The sequence below is a fragment of the Salvelinus sp. IW2-2015 genome, linkage group LG17 (assembly GCF_002910315.2).
Source record: "Salvelinus sp. IW2-2015 linkage group LG17, ASM291031v2, whole genome shotgun sequence".
Taxonomy (NCBI): Eukaryota; Metazoa; Chordata; class Actinopteri; order Salmoniformes; family Salmonidae; genus Salvelinus; species Salvelinus sp. IW2-2015.
Genome location: NC_036857.1, coordinates 41,375,024 through 41,383,072, shown reverse-complemented (window position 1 = coordinate 41,383,072; position 8,049 = coordinate 41,375,024).

Sequence of the window (8,049 nt, the reverse complement as noted above, 5' to 3'; positions counted from 1 at the left end):
ATGGTGATAATGATCCCACTATATCATTTATTACCCACTGAGCACTCTGAGCAGCACAGAGTACCATTGTGCCAAAATAATTGCCAAGGTTGTTAATAAAATAAAGTATAATTTTTTGAGCTGTCAGAGTTAATCAGTTAACTACACGTTTTTAATTTCAGTGTACTAATTATTTTTTATCGTGATTAATGGCATTGTCTGAAAGTGTTCAAAATATACTGAAACTATCCTAAATACATATACAGTGCATTCAGAAAGTATTCAGACCCCTTCTCTTCTTCCACATTTTTTTACATTACAGACTTATTCTAAAATGGATGGTGGTGGCAGCATCATGCTGTGMCATGTTTTTAAGAGACAAGGACTGGAAGACTAGTCAGAATCAAGGGAAAGATGAACAGAGCAAAGTAGAGAGAGTTCCTTGATGAAAACCTGCTKCAGAGGGCTCAGGACCTGAGACTGGGGCGAAGGTTCACCTTCCAACAGGACAACGACCCTAAGCACACAGCCAAGAAAACGCAGGGCTGGCTTTGGGACAAGTCTCTGAATGTCCTTGAGTGGCCCAGCCAAAGCCCGGACTTGAACCCGATCGACCATCTCTGGAGAGACCTGTAAATAGCTGTGCAGTTTCCCCATCCAACCTGACAAGGCTTGCGAGGATCTTCAGAGAAGAATGGGAGAAACTCCCCAAATACAGGTGTGTCAAGCTTGTAGCGTCATACCCAAGAAGACTTGAGGCTGTAATCGGTGCCAAAGGTGCTTCAAGCAAACTACTGAGTAAAGGGTCTGAATACTTATGTAAATGTTYTATTTCATAAATCTTTTCATTAGATTTTTGCCAGAATTTCTYAAAACCTGTCTGTGCTTGTCATTATGGGGTATTGTSTGTAGATTGAGGAGGGAAAAAAACGAATTAATACATTTTAAAATAAGGCTGTAACGTAACAAAATATGGAAAAAGTCAAGGGGTCTGAATACTTTCCGAATGCACTGTATACAGCTTAAAACAACAATGCCATGTAAAAACAAGTTGACATTGAGGTTAACGAAATTCTGCTTAATATACAAAATGTTTCTAACCGTTACTTTAGACAAAATCCATARGTAAATATTATTGTAATGTTTTTTGTAAGACAAATCTTAAATTACAGAAAATCCTGCGATTAACTCAATACATTATGTTATTATCATGGTTGATCTCTTTTGTCACGTCTCCATGAGGTGTGTGACTTACCAGAGGACCCTGTGTATCCCCACTGTGCTGAGGAACTTGAAGTGAGTCACAACACGTTTGACAATTGAGCATGTAAATGCTTAATCTGTTTTTGTTATTGGGCCCATGTCACAAATCTACTTTACTCTCTCTCTTTCTCTCGGAAATACACACACAATCACTTTTCGTTTAATGTCCCCAGTTCCTGCAAGCTCGTTGGGACCCGCACCCCTGCTATGCCTTCTATGGCGTGGACGGTACCAACTGAGTGAGAGAGAACACTTCACTTCACTGCAGAAGATAGTGGGTCAACCACAGAGATCCTATTAAGTGTAATTCTTTGGAGTTAACATCAGTGGCGGTCGGTGCCGTTTAAGATGAGGGAGGACGATTATTGTTTTAATGAGCWTGGCCTTATTTCTACTACAGCATATTGGATGACTGTCATTCATATTACATTCACCCAGTTCAATGTAACATTGATATGTTTAGGCTACTACATGATACAACAAGGTTCCTTATACCCATCATGAGGTTGCTATAACCTAGCCTATGAGTTAAAGTTTACAACGTAGGTGCACAGGTCGAGAGAAACATTTTAGTAATCAAGGTGACAGACAGTGACACATTCAATACCGCATTGCACACTCTTGCCTGCATCTAGCTGATCTAGGGTGTAATCATTCGTCCAACAGTTGCAAATGAGAGTCTATTGGACAAATTCAGGAATGTTCATTCCGTTTGCTTCCGTTTAAGGATTTTTTTCAACAGAATCGGCGGAATGAATACACCCTTGATCACACACAAACACAGTTCATTTTCATAGCAGCCACATACAAACAGCGTTATCTGCTCGTTGTATAATTCCTTCTCGCATCTACGCACTCTCCTCCTCTCACCTTTTCCCTTCACTTGTAGACTTCAGTGCTCAACACATCAGCTGTATGTGACCAGGCGAAAACAATATTCCAAGTCAAACTTTGATATCTTAACCACTAACTGCTACACACAGCCTACATCGTTGTCACCATATTAGCCAACGTTATAGTCAACATAGCTACTAGAACTAACGCATCAGTAAGCCTGCTAAAATCATGCAGTACAGTAGTAAGCAGTTTGGCAGTTACACCGGTGGGCCCGGGTGGCCAAAAGCTTACCTTGACTTGGAAGAGTTCCAGTGTTGGATAGCCATAGCCAGCTAACTAACATAGCATCCCTCTCTGTTTTAGCCGGGTGTTTGAGTTGGCTAAACTAGCTAGCTGCATTCGCTAGCTAAGTAAGTGAAAGTGAAAAAAATACAAAGAAATATAGCTCTCTCTCTCTCTTACTTCTCCTTCATTTTTGAGGAAATTAATTTGCTCAAAACTGTTAAACTATTATTGAAATGTAGTGAGTAGTTGACTCAAAGAGTGAGAACTTTGAGTCAACTACTCACCACATTGTATGCACTGCAGTGTTAGCTCGGTGTAGCTTATGCTTTCAGTACTAGATTAATTCTCTGATCCTTTGATTGGGTGGACAACTTATACTGAAAGAGCTCTGATAGGTTGGAGGACGTCCTCCGGGGTGAGAACCATGATCCTCATAGGTTTTGTATTGAAGTCAATGTAGCCAAAGTAGGATGGAAACTAGCTGTCCTCCAGCTACACCATGGTGCTGCCCTACAGAGTGCTGCTAAGGCTACTGTAGATCTTCATTGCAAAACAGTGTGTTTTAATAAATTATTTGGTSATATGTGAATATATTTAGTATAGTTTTATCTAAAAGAATAACTTTTTAATGTTTCGCTATTATTATTATTTTTTATTTAACTGAGGATGGTCCTCCCCTTACTCCTCTGAGGAGCCTCCACTGGAACATACTTTAAAGATTTCCAACTTCTGCATACTTCGTCTATATTTATAATCCACCTCTTTCCTGCTGTGATATCTTTTCATGTGTCTTTAGTCACTATTCCTCAGGTTAGACATAGTGCTCTGATATGTTGGTGGGATGATTTGTGAATGTGTAATACTGAAGTGTAAAACCGGTCTATAACCTCAAATAAGGATGTGGTTTAAAAGCTCTCTCTGTATGTGCCCCCTGGGTGCTAGAAATACTTCCAAAACCTTAATAGCCAACGACGTTGTGGCTTTGCGTATCCATTTCAATGTATTGAAGAATGATCTACATCATGAATAATCATCGTCCTCCACATCCATGTGTTCCTCTCTGAGGGTGCGGGCCACAGGTTCGGGGCCATGGTGGACCGAGTGGGGCCACTGGGGGAGCTGGTGRAGTGGGCTGACCTCAGTGCCTCTCTCCACATCCTGAGTCACAATCTGATCTTCACCACCTCCCAGAACCACCTGCACAGGTAACATTCCATAAAAATAGAATTACTAACATGTGAATCCCCATTCAAAATCGATGTTTTGTGTCAGCGGCCATATTATGTGCACCCATAACCAGGAAGTCAAGCAGGAAGTACAGGATTCAATTTGTGCTTTACACACCTCTTTACACAAAGTTCCCAATGTTTTTACTCAAAGTTTTATCAGTTTTATACATTGAAAGAAGTTATTTGATAACTTAAAGCTCTCACAATGCATTGTCACTTTGAGTTCTATCTCACCCTGACTGAGTGTTTGTTTGTGTTTGGTGGAGCAGTGTGATAGGTTCAGCACCGGGCAAAGGAAGCTGCCCCATCCAGAGGCCCCTGACCTTTGATCTCCTCTATAAAGACTACCACAGCCCCGCCTCCCCATCTCTAGGGAGACATGGAGCTTTCTTTCCAACACTACCAGTAACAACACTTTCTATTGGTTACTTTTGTTAACATATTGCATTACATGGGCCTTACTCCATACTACTGTAACAATATATACAGTATGTATACCATTACCATGTAATTACCATTAAAGCAACTCATAAGTGCTGGATTCAAGTTCAATATAAATTCAACACAATGAAGAGAGAGACCTCTGCCATCTCTCTGAGATTGAAAGATGCATCATTCAACATGATGTTTATTTCTTTCTCCGCCTGTCTCTCTCCAGATGCGGTTTCCCGAAATACTTGACTCTTTTGGTACGGAACTGGCCTTCAACCTAGGGACATATGCCCGTAGCCACAGTTACGACACGCTATTGGGAAAGCTGGGGTCTACAGCCACTGCAGTACATTACCATGTTCCGTGAGTATACTGTTAGTGTGTGTGTGTGTGTGTGTGTGGGGGGGGGGGTGGAAGTGGGGGGGTGAAACTCTGTGGGAGTGTTATTAAATATGACAGTGCTGATGTATGTCCCACAAAGAAGAGCGAGAGGATTAAGAACAGGTTAGATGAGCCCCTTCCCAAAATCTTCTGAAACCCTCCCTAGTCATCTCTCCCACTCTGACTCGACGGAGACAAGCTGGAGTGTAACGAACGCTCTGGACCCATCCGACAGGCTGGAATGCTGGTGTTTATTTGTGCTGCTCATGTGGCAAGAGGGATGGTTGCCCGTGGCGACGGCAGCTCAGAGACAGGAAGAGATGGAGAGACGGAGGGAGAGAGGGGATTAGAGGTGGTGTTGAAGAGTGAGAAAGGATCTGTTTAGTGTCAGGGTTTATGGGAAGGCATTGGTTATTGTGTGTGTGTGTGTGTGTGTGTGTGTGTGTGTGTGTGTGTGTGTGTGTGTGTGTGTGTGTGTGTGTGTGTGTGTGTTTAAGGCAATGGTAAGATCCATCTATCTAACCATCTAGCCCCCATTCCCCTTTATTGACACAATATTCCATTTTGATCATGATTCATGTCAGTGTGTTGGTTTGAGCCCACTAGGCTGGTTTTAAGCGTCTGGTGTGTGCGTGTGGGGGGGTGTTGGAGATGAGCTAGGACAAATTAGCCTGAGTCACCCAGAGAGGACATTCTTCACAGCTTTGGAGAAAGATAGTTAGGAGACAGGAGAGAATTCTTTGGCAGGGTCTTTAAAACATCCATAGACAGGACAGACGGACTGACAAACATGTGGACTAATACACACATGCACGTGCACACACGCACACACATTCGCAGAAACATTCTGGTATTTCTTAAATAAATATCCATCTCTCACACCTCCCTCTCTATGTTCTGTTAGGATGTTCTGAGAGGCTGTGGGAAGTCAAAGTTTAGGGCCAATTCAAACACACTGACATGACACTAACCCCTAAGAATAGTTTTTATATCCATCATCATGCGATTTATGTCCGTTTCTCTTCTTTCACGTCGGGCCCATCGAGACGCTCCAAATGTTATTGTTCAACTGTCACTACCTGCATTTRTGGTCCCTTATGTCGATATCGCCTGTCCAAAATAGCCTTTTTATTKTCCTTCTATATTTTTCTTGTCTTCAAAGATGAAGAGTACAAATGCTGTCTGTTATAGGTTCATCTGTCTCCTCCRTTTTTCTTCATGTCTGATAACTATTGGCATCTCCAGCTGTACATACAGTGAGCTCCAAAAGTATTGGGACAGTGACATATTTTTTTATTGTTTTGGCTATGCACTCCAGCACTTTGGATTTGAAATGATACTGACTATTAGGTTAACGTGCAGTGTCAGGTTGTGGGTAACTGGTGCATGGATTCAGGCACAGGAGAGCAGAGATGAGTGTACAAGGTCATTTATTCCACGAACAGCACCATGATTAAGCCTTTAATTTTATTCTAACGCGGTCAGTCATCATAATCATCAGGAGGTGCACCTGAAACATTTAAATATAAAGGGCTGTGTCGCAACACTTGGTTATTGCAAGGCTAACACCCAGGAAAATCATGACTTGGCAGAAACAGATAGCAACAGATAGACCAGTGAAAATGGCTGTGTTTATGTGGTATAAATCTGACAGTTAAGAGTTTTTTAATTAACGCACGCGATGCAACTGAAAATGGCGAGAACAGGCGTTCGTAGCTAAATGCTTTTGGTTAGCTTGAGAATAATGATTGCATGATTTATCATTCTAAGGTATGTACAGTTGAAGTCGAAGGTCTACATACACTTAGGTTGGAATCATTTAAAACTTGTTTTTCAACCACTCCTCAAATTTCTTGTAAACAAACTATATTTTTGGCAAGTCGGTTAGGACATCTACTTTGTGCATGACACAATATATTTTTCCAACAATTGTTTACAGACAGATTATTTCACTTATAATTCACTGTATCACAATTCCAGTGGGTCAGAATATACAGTAAGTTGACTGTGCCTTTAAACAGCTTGGAAAATTCCAGAAAATTATGTCATGGCTTTAGAAGGTTCTGATAGGCTAATTGACATCATTTGAGTCAATTGGGTGTACCTCRGGATGTATTTCAAGGCCTACCTTCAAAATCATTCCCTCTACTATTATTCTGACATTTCACATTCTTAAAATAAAGTGGTGATCCTAACTGACCTAAGACAGGGAATTTTGACTAGGATTAAATGTCAGGAATTGTGAAAAACTGAGTTTAAATGTATTTGGCTAAGGTGTATGTAAACTTCCTACTTCAACTGTATGTATGTAATATGGTAGAATGTTATGAACCGACACTGAATCATAGGAGCTAACTACTAGCTATGTATAAGTTGGACGGAAGAACTCCCAGTGCTGCTTACCTGAGATGCCATCATCACACAGTCCTTCTTCGTAGGTGTCCGCTATGACTTCCTTTGTGTCGGAAAAAGGTTGCTTTCAGAACAATTATTTTTGATTGAAAATAAKAAAGTTTTGCTCTCGACAAAAAGACACAAATGAACCTACATAGCATATAACAATTTGCCTGTGAATAAACACACTGTCACGATTGTCGTCGGGAGAYGGAGAAGAGGACCAAAGTGCAGCGTGATAAGTATTCATAATACTTTTAATAAATATGAACAAAAACAACAAAACGAACAGTTCTGAKAGGTGCAACAAAAACACTAAACAGAAAATAACCACCCAAAACTAACAGTGGGAAAACAGGCTACCTAAGTATGGTTCTCAATCAGAGACAACGATAGACAGCTGCCTCTGATTGGGAACCATACTAGGCCAAAACATAGAAATACAAAACCTAGACATACAAACKTAGAATGCCCACCCACATCACACCCTGACCAAACAAAAAATAGAAACATACAAAGCAATCAACGGTCAGGGCGTGACACACACCTTCTTACAAACTTGCTACTGTATGCAGAATTCTTGACGCACAACCAAAAATACTCCATATCATGCCAGCACGCCCACAAGCAAGCCACTCAGGTGCAGAATGATGACGCGAGGAAAAGGGAAAGGAACGAGATGGGAACAACAACAATTTGTTGCAAGTTGGGGAGGGTGGCGAATAGCTAAACAATAGACTATTCAATCTTTACTAAAGAAGTCTAATAGCCGAGCTAGGTTTGAAACTCACCCCCCTCACACCCCGTCACCCCCCTCACAGACCAGATTTGCCCTAATGACCAAGGGGTAGCTTGCTACTGTCCTTACGAACCACATAGCTTATCATTACAGCAGTATGTATGTTAGCTAGCTACTTAACGTCAGTAGTTATACATCAAACTTCCCAGAATATTAGCTATAGGCTWTCTAACTACCCAATGTTTATTGACTTGATTATTCCCGTCTTCCTTAGCTTAGCTAAATGGTATAGTCATTGTGTGTTCTCAATGGACATTCCGGTGCTTAACTAAATTCGCTCTGGATATCTACACCGATTTCAGAGCACTCTCGTCTGAGTGTACCAGAGCGTCGGCAAAAAAACTCTCGTCTGAGTGTACCAGAGCGCAGAATAATTAATTTACAAACGCTCAACACCAGTTGAATATGGCCGGTGTCAGTAAATGTCGGCAAAAAAGCGCAATMAAATTG